This window comes from Mesoplodon mirus (assembly GCF_964341445.2).
Source record: "Mesoplodon mirus genome assembly, chromosome: 19".
Classification (NCBI taxonomy): Eukaryota; Metazoa; Chordata; class Mammalia; order Artiodactyla; family Ziphiidae; genus Mesoplodon; species Mesoplodon mirus.
The window spans coordinates 39,427,232-39,445,712 of record NC_138995.1 but is presented as its reverse complement, the minus strand read 5'-3'; the positions used below and the strand labels follow the sequence as shown (position 1 = coordinate 39,445,712).

Genomic DNA, 18,481 nt, shown 5'->3' with positions numbered 1-18,481 from the left:
AGCTTGACAGGGTTCATCCGGGTGGTGTCTGTACACATTCTGCACACTTGCCTGGAGTTTTTATTGTCTTCCATATTGGGGTGGCTCCTGGCATTTGGGGCAGGAGCCACTGGTGTAGACTGATTGGCTTAATTTGCCTCCTGGGTTGGTGTGCAGGGTGGGGCGGGTGGGTAAGTCCTGTGGAGCATCCCCCCACTGTCCTGGGAAGATGCGCCCACCTCCTCTCTCTCTCCGTGTCTGTCTCTGAGACGTTCTCTATGGCATCGGCCCCATCAGCACCTCTGCTCAGTTCTCCCTTCTCTGAGCAGCTTTCTGTGGTGGGGCCCAATTCCACCCCTCCCCCACCTGTGACCTTTCACCTCCTCTCCCATCTGCCCCTGACAGGTTCCCTCTGGGCCCCTGGGCCTTGCTCTCATCCCAGTGGCCGGTCCCCCACTGTGAGCCCTGCCCGATGGTTCCCTGGTCAGCCTGTGATGTGCCCCCCCTGCCCACCACGCCCACCCCCAAACCTGGTCACACACCTACTCTGTTCAGAAGCAGCTGTGACCACGGAGAACGGTCCCCCTCTGTCATTCAGTCCATGTTTACACAGAGGGAACAAAACAGACCGAAACCTGGGCTCACCCGCTCCTCCTTGCAGAGCCAGGCAATAGATAAGACAAATCAGAGTCACACGTGAGCTAGTAATCGGAGCTTTGAAGTAAAGCAAAGCAGGAGAGGGAGGTGGAAGTGCTGGGTGAGGGGGTGGGGATCACGACTGCCAACAGAATCAGGTTGAGCCTCACCGATCTGGTGCCAAGGTCCTGAGGCAGGTGTGTGCCTGGTGCATTGGAGGAATGTGGAGCAGGCTGGTGTGGGTGGAGGGGAGTGAAGGAGGGAGAGAGGGTGAGAGGTGAGGGCAGAGGTGGGATGGGGGCAGATGGTCACAGTAAGAACTTGGACTTTGATTCAGAGTGAGGCAGGAGCCATGGGAGAGCTCCGAGCAGAGGAGGGACGTGTGAGCGGACTTGCATTCTAACATGATCCCTTTGGTCACCATGTGGGGATGAGATTGTAGGAGAACCAGGGCAGAATCGGGGACAGAGGGGACAGAACCTGGTTGATGTTTGTCACAGCGAAAAACCAACATCACTATGAACCCAACTCCAGAATTGATTCAGATTTCCTTAGTTTCCCCCTAATGTCCTTTTTCTGTTCCAGGACTCCACCCAGCACACCACATTACACTGCGTCCTCATGTCTCCTTAGACCTCTCTTGGCTGTGACAGTTTCTCAGACTTTCCTTACTGCTGATGACCTCGACATTTTGGGGCACAACTGGCCAGGGATTTTGGAGAATGTGCCTCTCTCGGGATTAGTCTGATGTCTTTCTCGTGATTCGATAAGGGGTTAGGGGGTTTGGGAGGAAGACCACAGAGATAAAGTGCCCTTCCCATCTTATCACATCAAAGGTACATACTATGCCCTTGACTTATGGCTGATGTTGACCTTGATCGCCTGGCGGAGGCCACAATACTTGTGACTCTACACTCATGGCAGTAAAAATGGTAAGCATGTGCCTAATGCATATCTATTTACATGCATCCATTCGTTTTAATCCTCACAACCCTCTGAGGTGGGCACTACTTTTAATCCCATTTTATAGAGAAAGAAACTATAGGGAAAGGGAGACTGAAGTGACTCGCCTGAGGTCACACATCAATTAAGTGGCATTTGAACCCAGAAGGTCTGGCTCCAAAGTCCAGGCCTTAACCGTCACCTGTTTTTTATAAACTGTATACGTACATGACTCCACTTTGGTACATTATAAAAAAATACATAAAAAGTAGATTAAAAACAGGTGAGGAAGATTTTTAAAAATCAAACATTTTACATAGCATTATATTTATCAATAGTCATTACTAATGATAAAACCTAAAGGCTCTATTTTGAATGATGTTCTTGATAATTAAAGTTTCAGTCAGCTTTTTGCCAGTTCTGTTGAAAACATCACTGATTTTCCTTTTTTTTTTTTTTCTTTTTTCTTTATTTTTGGCTGCGTTGGGTCTTCGTTGCTGCGCAGGCTTTCTCTAGTTGCGGCGAGCGGGGGCTACTCTTCCTTGCAGTGCGCGGGCTTCTCATTGCAGTGGCTTCTCTTGCTGCGGAGCACGGGCTCTAGGCACACGGGCTTCAGTGGTTGTGGCACGTGGGCTCAGTAGTTGCGGCTCGCAGGCTCTAGAGCGCAGGCTCAGTAGTTGTGGCACACAGGCTTAGTTGCTCCGTGGCATGTGGGATCTTCCCAGACCAGGGCTCAAACCCGAGTCCCCTGCATTGGCAGGCGGATTCTTAACCACTGCGCCACCAGGGAAGTCCCTGACTTTACTTTTTAATGTGGCTTAAAAAGAGCTTACAATAGGAACAGCTTACAATAGGAATGGGACCATCGTCTTTATTTTCTGCTTACATTAACTGTGTTTTCTTTTTTTGAGATAACATTCACATAGCATAAAAATTAACCATTTTGAGGGGGAAGGGATAAATTAGGAGTTTGGGATTAACAGATACACACTACTATATATAAAAGAGATAAACAACAAGGACCTACTTTGTAGCACAGGGAACTATACTCAATATTTTATAATAACCTATAAGGGGAAAAGCAACTGAAAAATTATATATATATATATATATATATATATATATATATATATACATATATATATCTGAATCACTTTGCTGTACACCTGAAGCTAACACAACATTGTAAATCAACTATACTTCAATTTAAAAAAGTTAACCATTTTAAAGTGCACAGTTCAGTGGCTTTTAGTACGCTAATAATGTTATGCAACCATCACCTCTATCTAGTTTCCTGCCAACCCACCTATCTAGGATAATTTCGTTTGCCCAAAAGGAAACCCTATACCCATTAAGCAGTTTCTCTTTGTTTCTCCTCCCCCCAGCCCCTGGCAACCACTAATTTGCTTTCTGTCTCTATGGATTTACCTTTTCTGGACATTTCTTAGAAATGGCATCATACGATATGTGACCTTTTGTGTCTGTAGATTATGATTTGTAACCTTTTGGTTTCTTTGTGAGTACTTATGCCTTCTGTCTCTTCTTGTGAGGATAGTTTCATTAAAAGTTGATAACGTGATATATAAGTCAAGTTACTCGAGAATGTATTGTCAAGCAAAGGGACATCACGGTCTCTGCTTTGGGGACCTTGTACCCTTCTGAGGCACCTTGCTGCCTGGACTATCCATCACCTTCTGCCCAGCATCAATGCATATATTGATTACCCGTCCAGCTGAATATGTTTTATCTCCAAGATTAGGGAATAAATAGAAATTGACATTTTACCAATGGAAAAGAACAGAGAGCCCAGGATGAGAGCCAGGCAAGATACGGACATGTGGTCTGAGGCCAAAGTGGCCAGTGGTCACATTGATGGGGAAGGGAGAGACTTAATAAACCAAGCTGGGGACCAAAAACCAGTCATTCATTTGGAAAGAGATGAAATGGGATCCCTACCTTACACCATATAGCCCCAGATGGTTTAAGGATTCAAAGTCAGATGTAAACTGCCGATCTCAGTTTAGACTTTGGGGAAAGGCCAGATTCTGAAACAAGACACACAAAGAGCTGCTGGGTGAGGAAGATTTGAAGGCCTTGCATATCTCAGCTAGTTTTCTCTGTCTCTGAGGCTCTGAGCAGCAGCCCTCCCTGCTTTGTCCTGGGTGGGAGGCCAACCCCTCTTCTAATAACATAATTAGTAGCTTTGGGACCATCAGAATACCTTAGCGAGAAATGGCCTTAGCTGGAGCAGCTGCTTGATCAACCAGGAGAGCTGGTGTAAGGGTGCGTGTGCACTTCACATCCTGCCTGGCTGCCCACTTTTAGCTGCTCTGCCCTGCTGTCCGGCTCAAATTCCAGCGGGCCCTTGACTCTGCTCTTTCCCCTACACCTCCTACCTCCTGGTCAATCCGTCTGCAGACCCTATTGCTTTGCCATTAAATCCAGACTCCAACCACTTTTCGCCTCTTCCCCTGCCACCATTGCCACCTCTCTGGGCTCCCTGCTCCCATCCTTGCCTCGTGCAATTCTTTCTCCACTCAGCAGCCGGAGGGATCCTGTGAAAACCCAAGTCAGGTCACGTCCCTGGACTCACCCAGAATAAAAGCCCGAGTCCTCACCACGGCCCACCAGGCCCTCTGTGGCTGACCCTGATCGTCTCCTCAACCCCGCTTCACCTCCTTGCTGTTGCTCAAGCAACCCCAGCATGTTTCTGCCACAGGACCTTTGCATCTGCTGTTCCTTCTTCCTGGACCACCCTTCCCTGGGTGTCTGAATCACTCCTTCCCTTACCTCCTGCACATCAACTCAGACTCCCCTTTCTCTATGAGGCCGCCCCAACCACTTTCACTAAAAATGCACCCGGAGCCCTCCCCGCCCCCTCCCCACAGCACCTTTCTCCCGCCTTCTTGCTTTCCTCCTCTCGGCACCATGTCTCTGTTCTCTGTTTGTCATCTGACTCCTGCCCTAGAACGTCACCAGGAAGAGTAGGGATGTCTGTTGTCCTTGCCGCTGTCTCCCCAGCACTGTTTTGTTGAGTGGGGCAGTGGAGAGTCCTGGGAAGGGGAAACCACGTGACCTCAAATCAAATGGACCTCTTTGGCCCGAGTGGGGAGCTGAGTTTAGAAGGGACCCGAGAGGAAGCTGGAGGCCGGTTAGCCACTCCCCTGCAGCCCTCCAGACGGTGAGCACAGACAGGGTTAGACGGACGTTGCTGCTTGTAAGTAAGCCCTGGAGGAGGGTGGGGGGGCATTTGTTAAGAAACAGGATGAAGTGTGACATCTTGAAACCAGGACCACAAATCCATGGCTGGCTCAGGACCTGCCCACCCAGCTCCCTGGCCCTCGTGGGGTAGACCTCAGGCTCCCACTTCTCAGGACTCCCCAGTGGTTCTGCCTCAAGCATCATGTGAGAGAAATCGGGCCATGATTAGGGAAGGCTCCTGACAAGTTCAGGAAGAAAAGAATTTCTGCCGGGGAAGGGTAGAGGGAAGGGAGGTCGTGCCAGCAGATGCCCAGTTTCCCAGCATTTTCATGGACACTGGAGTTGAGGCAGTGGGGAGTCCTGGAAGGCTGTCCAAGGATTTGGTGTCCCGAAGTCTGGGTTCAAATCCCAGTTCTTCCTTTTACCACTGAATAGCTTTTTAGTTTGTGTGCATTCGGCTGCAAGTAACAGTTTACGCTGATGAGTGATGGTGGAAACTGTCCTCTTATTTTTTTTAACACATTTTTTAAAATGTACTTTTTGGGGAATTCCCTGGTGGTCCAGTGGTTAGGACTTGGAGCCTTCACTGCTGTGGCCCGTGTTCAATCCCTGGTCAGGGAACAAAGATCCCACAAGCCTCGGGGCATGGCCAAAAAAAAACCCCCCAAAACAAAAAACAAATTATAAAAAACCAAAAGCTATTTTTGAAACATTTGCAGCGGAGTGTCTCCGTCCCATCTTTGTCCCATCTGCTGGGTCCCCCTCCTAGTTCATAAGTGGGTTTAGTGCTGTAGAGATCCTTCTGGAAGTTCTTTAGACCTAGAAAGGCATTTAGGATATATAGTCTTTTTTTTTTAAGTAGATGTATAGTTGATTTACTAGAATATATATTCTTGTATCTCCTCCCTACTGTCTTTAAGCAGATGGTAACGTTTTATACACTGTTCTGCATTTTACTTTCGCACAGAACAATAGTCGTGGAGAACTTTCTCTGTCAGTATATGGAGAACATCCTTGTTCCTTTTTAAAAAATAGCATCTTTATTAACATATAATTCACATACCATGAAATTCACCCATCTAAAGTGTACAATTCAGCACTTTCTAGTAGATTCACAGGTTATATATTCAAGATTCTATAATGTGCAACCATCACCACTATCTAGTTTCAGAACAATTTTATCACCCCCCCCCCAAAATTTTGTGCCCAAGAACAGCCACTTCAAATTCCTCCCTCTCCACAGCCTCTGGCAACCACTAATCTTTCTGTCTCTGTGGATTTGTCTATTCTGGACAGTTCATAAAATGGGATCATACAATATATGGTCCTTTGTGTCTGGCTTCGTTCACTCAGCATGATGCTTTCAAGGATCATCCATGTTGTACTGTGGTATATCAGTACCTCATTCCTTTTGATGTCTGAGTAATATCCCACCAAATTGAGAGACCACGTTTTGTGGATCCATGCATCCGTTGGTGGACATTTGGGTTATTTCAACCTTTTGGCTATTATGAATAATGCTGCTATGGACATTTGTATACAGGTTTTTGTGTGAATGCATGTATTCATTTCTCTTGGGTCTATATGTAGGAGTGATATTGCTGGGTCACATGGTAACAGTGTTTAACTGTTTGGGGAGTTTCCCAGACTACTTTCCACTGAGGCCCCGCCATTTTCCATTCCCACCAGCAGTGTATGAGTGTTCTGATTTCTACACATCCTCACCAGCACTGATTATTGTCTGTCTTTTTGATTGTAGCCATCCTAGTGGGTGAAGCAGTCTCCACTTGTGGGTTTTTTTTTTTTTTTGCGGTACATGGGCCTCTCACTGTTGTGACCTCTCCCGTTGTGGACGTGCAGGCGCAGCGGCCATGGTTCACAGGCCCAGCCGCTCCGTGACATGTGGGGTCTTCCCAGACCGGGGCACGAACCCGTGTCCCCTGCATCAGCAGGCGGACTCTCAACCACTGCGCCACCAGGGAAGCCCATCCACTTGTGGTTTTGATTTGCATTTCCCTGGTGGCTATTGATGTTGAGCATCTCTTCATGGGCTTGTTGGCCGTTTGTATTCTTTAAAAAAAATTTTTTTTTAAATTTTACGTTGGAGTATAGTTGATTTACAATGTTGTGTTAATTTCAGGTATACAGCAAAGTGATTCAGTTATATATGTACATATATGTATTGTTTTTCAGATTCTTTTCCCATATAGCTGGCCATTTGTATTCTTCATTCTTTTTTACAGCTGCATAGTATTCCCATTTAGATGGACCCAGTTTATTTAACCTGTTTTCCAGTGATGGCCAGTGGATTACTTCCAATATCTCGCTGGTAGACACACACCTTGCCCTAAAAACCTCCTAAATGTATAATTTTGGATATATCAGGTTGTACCTGTAGGATCAGACCATGAGTGAAATCTCCAGGTAAAGGGTAAATAAGTGTGCTATAATCTTGACCAATATTTCCCTGTACTGTTGATTCTCATTCCCACATGCCATATTTGTGAATTCATCTACCTGCTAAAATTTCTTTGTAACCCCCAGATCAGCACACCGGGTGCTTTCCCAGTCATTTACAGACATGTGCAGAGCAAGTGAAAAATTTGAGTTGTGCTGTGTGCCTGTTCCCAGCTGAGATCAACCAGGGCGACCCTCTGTCTTCTTGTTTCAGCTCTTACTGTAGCCAAGTGGCTTTTTCTTGGTCTGTTTAGTGCCACGTTTTTCACATTTGGGGGCTTCTGGTTGCTGGTTTAGCTGTTTAAAATGCCCCGCAAACATTGTGCTGAAGTGTTGGCTAGTGTTCCTAAGTTCCAGAAGGCTGTGATGTGTCTCAGATGAGCTTCGTTCAGGTGTGAGTTACAGCGCCGTTGGTTATGGGTTTACTGCGAATGAATCAGCCGTATATATTAAATCAGACGTCTTTAAACAGAAACACATGTAAAAACAAGGTTATGTATTGATCAGTTGATGAAAATGTTGGGACCAGAGGCTCATAAGAACCTGTATTTCCCCCAGGAGCAATAGTTCCTTATTCTCTAATTCAGTGTTTGTGGCAACTTTGTCGAACATAACTACCACGAATAACAAGAATGGATTGTGTAGGGTTTTTTTGTTTTTTGTTTTTTTAAGCTGTGCTTTACTGGGATACAAAGTAAGTATAATAAAAGGCACAAACCTTAAGTGCACTGCTTGATGAATTTTGGCCAATATTACCTATGTAACCATCACCCAGATCTAGCTACAGACCATTTCCATCATCCCAGAAGATTTCCTCGTGGACCTTCCTAGTCAGTACTTAGCCCTCTCCCCCTCCTGCTGCTCGCTTAAGGCAATCACACCTCCGATTTTTTTCACTAGAACTTTACTTCAAGGGGATCGCACAGTGAATGGTCTTTTGTGTCTGGCTTCCTTTCCTCAGCATGGTGGATTTGAGATTCATCCATGACCTTGCGTGTATCAGTAGTTTATTCCCTTTCATTATCAAGCTGTATTCAAGTGCGTGGATATAACATAGTTTGTTTCTCCATCTACCAGTCGATGGACACTGTGCTGTTTCCAATTTGGGGCTTTTGTGAATAATGCTGCTATGAAAACTTCTGTACAAATGTTTTTGTAGACATACTTTTCACATCCATTAAGTCAATTCCTTGAAGTGGAATTTCTGGGTCATAGAGTAGGTGTATGTTTAACCTTAGTTAATTCAGGCTTTTAGTTCTCTTCTGGAACAACACATCTAGTTGAAGGCCATTCCAGGCATAGTTGGCAGCTCAATATTGCCAGGATGCTGGGTCTGTCTCTGATTCACTGGGCCTTCCCCCTCAGGAGTGCAAAATGGCTGCTGTAGCACTGGCCATTGTCACCATGCTTCACATCATTCTCTCAAGCAGGAAAGAGTAGGGGCAAATAATCTTCCCAATGTAAGGTTCTGTCTTTTTTATCCAAATGTAAACATCTTCCCATGTCCACACTTGGCTGCAAAGGAGGCTGAGAAAGGAAGTCTCTGGCAAAGGGGCAAAAGGCCTATACTCACTGTGAGTCGTCCTCTTAGGAGGGTACATTGCTGAATGGAACCAAATCCAAGTTCTGTTTAAAAGGATATCAGATTGAGACTGGCTGTTGGACCCTCCTGAGCCTCGGAGGGGACCCTGCGAGGCCACATTGTCAGGGGCCTGGGCACTGGCTAGGAACTGGTGGCTTGTGTTCTATGCAAGAGCAAGAGCCCCAGAAGGAAAACTAAAGAGACAAAAGCTTCTAGAGCAGTGGTCCTTGGACCAGCAGCATCAGCATCACCTGGGAACTTGTTAGAAATGCAAATTTTCAGCACCCCCCGCCCCTGCCCCCAACCTGCTGATTCTGAAGTCCATTCTTTCATTCTTTCTTTTAAAAGCCTTCCAGGTGATTCTGGTGCCTGCCCACGTTTAGGAACAAGTGGTCTAAAGCATGTGTGGAATGTTGTAGGGGCTTTTCTTTCCCCTTCGCTTCTCTTAACTCCATTTTTTCCTGAACTTGAAGTGTTCTCTTCTGCTTGATGCCCTGGGCAGCCCTGTGTCTGGTCAGTGTAATCGCTGCTTTTGTTCCCTTCACCCCACCCCGTTACCTGTTTCACTCCTCAGAGTTTCCCCCCTGTTTTTTACACACTAGTATTAAGAAAAAATTCAAAAACCTTTTCAGATGCCTGATTTTCTTGGCAAGTCTGTGGCTTTATAGCTTCATTTAGAACAGCGGTGAATGGCAAAAAGGGAAAGAGAGAACATACCAAACATTTCTAGTGTGTGACTACCTGTGTAAACAAGGCTTTTAGGAGCTAGACACCAGTTGCTTTATGAGCAATCCAAGTTTTATAGGGCACGCTTTTATGTTGTTAAACTAATTCAGTGATTTTAGAACTCTAAAGGTCGCTGAACATAAAGGTGGTGTCGATTTTAATTGCTCTCCAAAGAGCTCTTTCTTTCTCTCTCCCCAAAAGTCTGGGTGGATGGATAGATGAAAAGAGAGATGGTGAGGCCTGGATCTGGGCAGGAATAGTGGTCATGGAGAGGAAGAGATAAAGTGGAGAGATTTGGGAGGTGGAATGGGTAAGACTTGGGTGAGGGACTTCCCTGGTGGCACAGTGGTTAAGAATCCACCTGCCAATGCAGGGAACATGGGTTCAATCCCCGGTCCGGGAAGATCCCACATGCTGCGGAGCAGCTAAACCCATGTGCCACAACTAATGAGCCTGCGCTCTAGAGCCCGTGAGCCACAACTACTGAGCCTGCATGCCACAACTACTGAAGCCCATGCACCTAGAGCCCATGCCCCGCAACAAGAGAAGCCACCACAGTGAGAAGCACGTGCACCACAACAAAGAAGAGCCCCCGTCGCCGCAACTAGAGAATGCCTGCACGCAGCAATGAAGACCCAATGCAGCCAAAAATAAATGAATTAATTAAAAAAAAAAAAAAAAAGAAAGAGTTGGGTGAGTCAGAGGTGTGAGGTCAAAGTTGGTACTTAGTCTCTAGAGAGGGCTGTATCAGCTAGCTGCTGCCACATAACAAATAACCCCCAAGTTGAGAGGCTGTTCTGGTTACTGTTGCTGTTTAACAGATTACCCCAAAATGTAGCAGCTTAATGGAACAACTGTATTATGCTCACAGGTTTTATGGGCCAAGAATTTGACATGGAATTTGACATAGTGGGTCTCTGCTCCATGATGTCTGCAGTCTTGGCTGGGAAGACTCGCAGGCTGGGGGCTGAGGGCTTGTTCATATGCCATGCATGGCACCTGGGCTGGGATGACTTGAAGATAAGACCATCAACCAGAGCATCTACTCATGGTCTCTCCATGTGTCTAGCTTAGGCTTCCCCATAGCATGGTGGCCTCAGAGCGGTAAGAATTCTATTAAGGTGGCTTAGGGCTTCCAGGGTCAATGTCCTGGTGGACATGGCAGAAACTGAGTTGACTTTTATGACCTAGCTTCAGAAGTCACATAGTGGCACTTCTGTTGCCTTGTCCTGGTTGAAGTAGTCACAAAGTTTCCTCAATTCAAGGGGACTGGCAAGATCCCACCTTGGTAGATCATGGGAGGTTGTAGACATTATTTCAGCCATGTTTGGAAAACACGATGCGCCACAGTGGATTAAAACAAAACTGTGGTTCCACTGGTTAGAATTTGGCCTTGGGTACCTCTGGTTACTTCTGTCTTACCTGGGTGTGGTCAGCTGTAGGTCAGCTAGGCAGCTCTGCTTCTAGGGCTTGGCTGGCTGTGAGCTGGGATGATAGAGGTGATGGGCATGTGTCTCTTGTCCTCCGAAAGGCTAGCCTGGACTTTGTCACATGGCAGCTGGGCAAAGAGTAGGCTCAGAAACGCACACCATCACTTCCACCACATTCTGTTGGCCAAGGCCAGTCAGAAGGCCAGCCCAAGTTCAAGGGTTGGATAATAAATAGGAGGAGCTGTAAACAGTGGGACTAGGGAGAAGAAGAGTTTTTGGCCCCAGTGGTCTTTTTTCCAGATCCCCTTGCCATCAGCCCTCTCCCATTTTGCTGGGCCTCTCTTCTCAATCAGCGGATTCACAGAGTACAGTCCTTGACCCACGGAAGGCTTTGAGAGTCCTTGTGATGGGCTGCAAAGATGTGTAGAAATGCCAACTCGTTTGTGTCAGGTTGTGTTTGACTGCAAATAACGGAAAACCTAACAGTGGCTTAAACTGTAAGGATTAAGAAGTCTGGAGGCAGGCAACCCATGAGGAGTGTTAAGAACCTAGTCTTTTTCTCTCCTCTCATCAGTTATCCTCCGTAGGTGGGCTTACCAGCCTCAGATTTATTGCCTCATGATTGCAAAATAGCTGCCACAGCTCCAGTCTTCTCAACTGTATTCAAAGCTGGAAGCAGGAAGCAAAAGACTTTCTCCCTAGAGAAGCTCTGTCTTTATATTCTGGAAGAAAACCTTTCCCAAATTCTGTCTTCCCCAAAAGATTCATTGAGCAGAACCCAACTCTGTACACTTTGGCTTTTACTTATTTGCAAAACTATGGCTAGCCTAGCTGCTAGGAAGCCTGGGAAAGTGAATGGCTGATAAAGGGGAGAGCAGTGCCACTGGCCTCGTCCAATTATTTTAAAGCTATTTTGGCCACAACCCACAGTCGGAAATATGTACACACAGAGACACACAAAATTGAAACGAGTATCACAAACTGATCCTTTTGCTTACCCTGTGTGATGCCTTTGAATATTTCCTATTCTATCCCATTCCATTTGACCCCATACTCTTTAACTTAAAACAAAATTCCTTGTCACAACCTGCTAATTGGATTTCACAACCCTCAAAGGCATGACCCATAGTTGGAAAAAGACTGACTGACTCAGAACAGCGTTTGTTTACATCTTGGAATTGGCAGGGGTTACCCCGAGCAGCATCAGGCTTCTGTGAGCAAGGCGAGGAGGGGTGGGGAAATGGTGTTTGGAAAAGCAACAGCTAGACTTTGCCACATCCTCTTCACCTATCACTTCCCATGAGCAAATGGTAGTGTCCCGTCGACTTTGATTTTTATGACTTGCAAATAACCTGAGGGTTACTAGCATTAAATTAAATCTAAATTAAAATTAGCCTGTTTCTGGGGCTTTGCGGGGACTTTTAATTCTGTATCCTGCTCAGCAGCCTGGCTTCTGCACAACTCCTGATGACAACGCAAAACTCCGATGGCATTCCAAGTGCCGGAGGAATTCACAGGATTTTCTGGAAGGACACTTGGTCATTGTTGCATCGTGGCTGTTCTCTTGAGCTGGTTGTGGTTTCGCAAGCCCATCTTTTCGTGCTTTTGATAGCCCAGTGGTGGAGAAGGAGGTTCTTCAGAATCACAGGGTCTGAGTTCAAATTCTGGCCTCACAGTGTGGTTTGGGGCAAGTGTCCTGACCCCTGGGAGCCTCAGTTTCCTGCGCTGTGGGAAATGTTCCTCCTGCCTCCCCGGGGCCTGGGAGGAATCAATAGGTGTGGGGTTAGCACAGGGCCTGATACCAAGAAAGCACTGGGGCAGGGTAGGCTCTTCCTAGATGTATCAGCCAGCTTCGGCTGAGTGCTTTGCAGTAATGAGTGAGCCCTAGATCTCAGCAGCTGACAGCAGCAAAGGCTCCTCTCTCGCTCGTGTGTCCGAGCTTCGTGCATTGGCTGTGGCTCCGTCCACGTACCCATTGTCATGCCAGGACTTGGGCAGAACCGTGCGATGGCTTTTAAAGCTTCTGCTCTGAAGGAGCGCAAGGCGTCCGCTCCCCTGTGCGTAATTTGGGGTTGCAGCTTTGCATGCTAATTGTGTGTCCCCCACCTCCCCGGTCACTTTTTCAAAAGCTTTTTGAGTATGTGTGTGTCGAGGAAGGAGAGGGGCGTCTAATGTCACCCCTGGTTGAGAACCACTAGTCCTGATCTTGCCCAAAGTCAAGGACTGGGTCTGCTTTTGTTCGTTACGGTATCCTCAGCTCTCCCCCATGCTGGACACAGAGCGGGCAATTAGTAAATGCCTTTCTCACCAGGCTGCTCTTTGAACGAATGATTGGGTTTGTTTAACCACCTGTGCAAATTCATTTGTTCACCCCACAAATATTTAGTGACCCCCTACCATGTGCCATGCTCTGTGCAGGCTCTGGGTGTCCCACAGGGAACAAAACAGACAAAATCCCTGTCCTCGGGGCGGGGGGTTGACATTTTGGTGGGGGAGACAGACGACAAAAAATCAGAGAGACGTATGATTTTTTGATGTTCAAGTATTTTCAAAATAAAAAATTTTCATTTTGGAAAACTGCAAATGTGCACAAAGTAGAATAGTAAAACATGGACCCCATCAACCAACTCTTTGCCAATTTTCAGTTTTCCGCCACTCTGACAGACCAGCGCTGTCCAAGAGAGCTTTCTGCCACCGTGGGAATATTCTAGATCTGCGGTGTCCTGTGTGGTAGCCAGCAGCCACGTGTGGCTGTCAAGCCCACGAAATGTCGCCACCGTGACCGCAAACTAAATGTTTAATTTCCTTTACACTCTTAAGGTAAATCTTTTTTATTTAAAACTTTCACATTCCTCCTTGTCCCCCTTTTTTTCCCATGTGTTTATTGCAGTAAAATATACATAACACAACCTACCATCTCAGCCATTTCGAAGTGTACGATTCAGCGACAGTAAGTGCATTTGCATAGTTGTGCAACCTTCACCCCCATCCTTCTCCAGAACTTGTAGCATCTTGCAGAACTGAAACTCTGCACCCACTAAACAATAACTCCCGGTTTCTCCTCCCCTGCCCCCAGTCCCTGGCAGCTGCCATTCTACTTCCTGTCTCTCCGTCATAAGTGGCATCAGATGGTATCTTTGTCTTTTTGTCACTGGCTCACTTCACCTAGCTTAAGGTCATCCATGCCGTTGCGTGTATCAGAATTTCCTCCCTGAATGCTATTCCATTGTAAATAGACAGCACATTTGGCTTATCCATTCATCTGTTGATGGACACTTGGGTTGTTTCTACCTTTTGGCTCTTGTGAATAGTGTTGCTGTGATCGTGGGTGTATAAATCTGTCTTCAAGACCCTGCTTTCAATTCTTTTGTGTATATATCCAGAAGTGGACTTGCTGGGTCATATGCTAATTCTATTTTTAATTTTTTGAGGAACCGCCCAAGTGTTTTTCACAGCAGCTGCAACATTTTACATTTCCACTAACTAACAGAGCACCAGGGTTCCAGTTTCTCCAGGTCCTCGGCAAGACTTGTTAATTTTTGGTTTTTTGATAGTAGCCCTTCTAATGGGGGTGGGGCGGCATCTGTGGTTTTGATTGCATTTCCCTAATGATTGGTGGTGTGGATCATCTTTTCCTGTGCTTATGGCCATTTGTATATCTTCTTTGGACAAATAACTACTCAAGTCATTTGCCCTAATTTCATTTCATTAGCTTGAACTTAAATGCGCGTAGTCACACATGGCTAGTGGCTTCCGTATTGGACAGCGCAGGTCAGTATGCCCCTGACCTCCCAGAACTGGATTATTTTGCAGTAAATCACAGACATTTGATCACTTCACCCCTATGTATTTTAGGATGTATTACTAAAAGGTAAGAACTCTAAAGGAAAAAAAGCAGAAAAACAAAAACACTATGCCATTGTTATACCTAGAATCTTCATCACAATTTCTTAGTATCATCAGATATCCAGACAGCATTCAAATTCTGTCTTTCCACTCTCAGTGGGTTCATTTGTGTCTTTCAAGGCTCCCTCTGTCTGCCGGGTTGAGAGCTGCAGGCTCCTGGGTAGCCCTGTGCATGAGTGGGTAGGGGGCACGTATCACTGGTTGTGTGTGGCCCATGGTTTCCCATTCACCACTCTATTTAGCCTCGTTTATCTCACCTGACAAATGGGGTAACAACAGGGGTTTGGAAGGACCCAAGGAGACCTGGTACCTGGCAGTTGAAGTCGGACCACGTGCATAATCAAATGATATGTAAACCCTTCCATATGGTAACTCCATTTTTAGTCTTTTAAGGAGCCTCCATGCTGTTCTCCATATTGGCTGCACCAATTTCCATTCCCACCAACAGTGCAGGAAGGTTCCCCTTTCTCCACACCGTCTCCAGCATTTATTATTTGTAGACTTTTTTTTTTTTTTTTTTTTTTTCTTTTTGCGGTATGCGGGCCTCTCACTGTTGTGGCCTCTCCCGTTGCGGAGCACAGGCTCCGGATGCGCAGGCCCAGCGGCCATGGCTCACGGGCCCAGCCGCTCCGCGGCATATGGGATCCTCCCAGACCGGGGCACGAACCCGTATCCCCTGCATCGGCAGGCGGACTCTCAACCACTGCGCCACCAGGGAGGCCCTATTTGTAGACTTTTTGATGATGGCATTCTGACTGGTGTGAGGTGATACCTCATTGTAGTTTTGATTTGCATTTCTCTGATAATTAGCAATGTTGAGCATCTTTTCATGTGCCTGTTGACCATTTGTATGTCTTCTTTGGAGAAATGACTATTCAGGTGTTCTGCCCACTTTTTGATTGGGTTGTTTGTTTTGTTGTTATTGAGTTGTATGAGCTGTCTGTATATTTTGGAAATTAAGCCCTTGTCAGTCACATCATTTGCAAGTATCTTCTCCCAGGCTATAGGTTGTCTTTTCCTTTTGTTTCTGGTTTCCTTTACTGTGCAAAAGCATATAAGTTTGATTAGGTCCCATTTGTTTATTTTTGCTTTCATTTCTATTGCCTTGGGTGTAAACCCTTCAAAATGTGCTCAAGGGCCAAATGTGACAAAAGGCACCAGGTGGAAAAGCTGGGGCCTGGGGACTTTTGTCCAACCTGACTGTGCTGTGGCCAGAAAGCTGTGGGAGTTGCCCCACTAGGTAAGATTCACAATGGCAGCTAAAATGATTGTGTAACAGTATCTATCGCTTACAAAATACTTTACTACACCAGAGGATTAAAGGCCTAAGAGCCTCTCCACTGCCATACGTGAAAATAAGGACTATGATTGTGCCCATTTTACAGATGAGGGCACTGAAGCCTAGAGCGGTGAAGTCACTTGCCCGACTTCAGCCCATGTGTGGGGAAGTGGAGATTTGAACTGCTGACTCCAACCCCAAACTGTAACCCCATGCTGGGCCTCTTGGCATCAACCTGATAGGCGACATAGATGCCAACCCTGGCACCTGAACAGGGGACCCATCTCAGAGGAACCCCGGACCTGCTGATCATTGACAAATGGTTTTCTTTTTATTATGGAAACTTTCGAGAAGATGTACATTAACTAGAATGGTGTACTGAGCCCCCAGGTAGCCATCATCCAGCTCTAACAGTTACCAACATTTGCCATGTCTGTTAGCTCTCCTCCCCCACTACAACTCTATGCTGATTATTTATTTTGTACAGTTTTGTTTTTTTTTTTTTTTTTTTTTTTTTTGCGGTACGCGGGCCTCTCACTGTTGTGGCCTCTCCCGTTGCGGAGCACAGGCTCAGCGGCCATGGCTCACAGGCCTAGGCGCTCCGCGGTATGTGGGATCTTCCCGGCCCGGGGCACGAACCCGCGTCCCGTGCATCGACAGGCGGACTCTCAACCACTGCGCCACCAGGGAAGCCCTGTTTTGTACAGTTTTTTAAAGGTAAAATTAACATGGTTGAATTGATATGTGTTGACATACAGAAACCTGAGCTGTGAATTTTTAAACCCCCATGTAACAGACACCCCATCACCATGCAGAACCTTGCCCTCTCCCCGGAAAGTCCCCCTCGTCCATTGCTCTGCTGTTAGCATCTGAATGAAAACACATGGATAACAGATTCTCACAGGCTGGAGCCTCCCACTGGACATTCACCCGCAGATCCCCTTTGGAGAGCCCTGTTCAGGAGACACCCACCTCCTGGCTCTACTTCTGGTCCGACTGACGTTTACAGAACTTGGGCCACACCCAAAGCTTGGGGCATGGAGGAGGGGGGAACCCACATGGAGCTGGCGGCGCTCCCAAAGCCACCTTGGGCGCTTGTGATCACCCTGGTCCAGGGCAGTGCACCTGGAATCTAGATGGGCCAGGATCCCGTGTTCCAGGGTCTTGTGACAGATGCTTTCTAGCTCTTTCCAGGGCCTGGGGCTCTCCATAAAAAGGAGAAGCAGCTCTCGTTCCTGCTCTCTCTTCCATCTGCTCGCTTTATCGCTTTTTTGGATCTGAGCTATCCCAGGCATTCACAAAATGCTAACAAAGGCTGTCACCCAGCTTCGTCTTATCTTGACCCTGTGGCGTGTTGGCTTCACATTTAAAAGAGAAACAATATGACGAGAGGACCGTCTGTGGGATAGTGGTTAAGGGCGGGGACTCTGGAGTCAGCCGACCTTGGCTCAGACCCCAGCCTGACCACTGACCACTGGAGGGATATAGGGCGTATGGCTCACCGTTCTGAGCCTCGCCTTCCTCATCTGTGGAATGGGGCTGCGAAAAGCACCTGCTTCATAGGGATTCAAAGACGGTGAACAGGCTGATACGTGCAGAGTACTTCAAACCAGCAGCCATCATCATCGTCATCACAGCCACCATCATTACTGTCATCAGGTCAATCCTTGTTATTCGTGGATTCCATATTTGTGAATCCGCCTGTTTGCTAACATTGTTAACCGCCAAATCAGTACTCACGGCGCTTTCCTGGTCACTTGCAGACGTGTGCAGAGCCGTGAGTCTATCTTGAGTCTCCCGATGCACGTGCTACCAGCTGAGGTTGAACGCGGCGACCCTCTGCCTCTCTGTTCAGCTCGAGAGCTATAAAGAAGCATCCTCTTTAGCGCCCTGTTGTTTTGCACTTTTGTGCTTTTTGTGGGTGGTTTTGCTGTTAAACCCGGCCCCTCCCGTGTAGGGCTGAAGGGCCGCCCACTGTCCATAAGCACAGGAAGGCTGCGATGTGCTCTGGAGAGATCGCGCGTGTGAGGTGACCTGCCCTCAGGCATGAGTTACAGCGCTGTGGGCCTTGAGCTCGGTGTGAGCGAATCAACCGTTTATGTTAAACAGGGTGTCTTTATTGTTTTTTTAAATTATTTTTAAAATAAATTTATTTATTTATTTATTATTTATGGCTGAGTTGGGTCTTCGTTGCTGTGCGTGGGATTTCTCTAGTTGCGACGAGCAGGGGCTACTCTCGTGGTGCGCGGGCTTCTCATTGCGGTGGCTTCTCCTGTTGCGGAGCACGGGCTCTAGGCGCGCAGGCTCAGTAGTTGTAGCGCACGGGCTCTGTTGCTCCACGGC

At 47.0% G+C, this 18,481-nt stretch overlaps 1 protein-coding gene across 8 annotated transcripts in view; it reads left to right on the top strand.

Annotated features, from left to right (window-relative positions):
- LOC309794543 (BRD4-interacting chromatin-remodeling complex-associated protein-like) overlaps nucleotides 1–18,481 on the top strand; it is a 67,907-nt gene that overhangs the window by 29,594 nt on the left and 19,832 nt on the right. For 3 of the 8 annotated variants that reach the window (XR_014292121.1, XR_014292122.1, XR_014292123.1), the window contains exon 1: nucleotides 16,662–16,855. The exons of 2 other annotated variants lie outside the window; for them this stretch is intronic. The gene's annotated coding sequence lies outside the window, so the exon portion shown is untranslated. Of the gene's footprint in view, nucleotides 1–16,645; nucleotides 16,856–18,481 lie in introns of those variants that run through there. 3 more of the 8 variants (XM_082606175.1, XM_082606173.1, XR_014292119.1) reach the window with 3 other exon arrangements.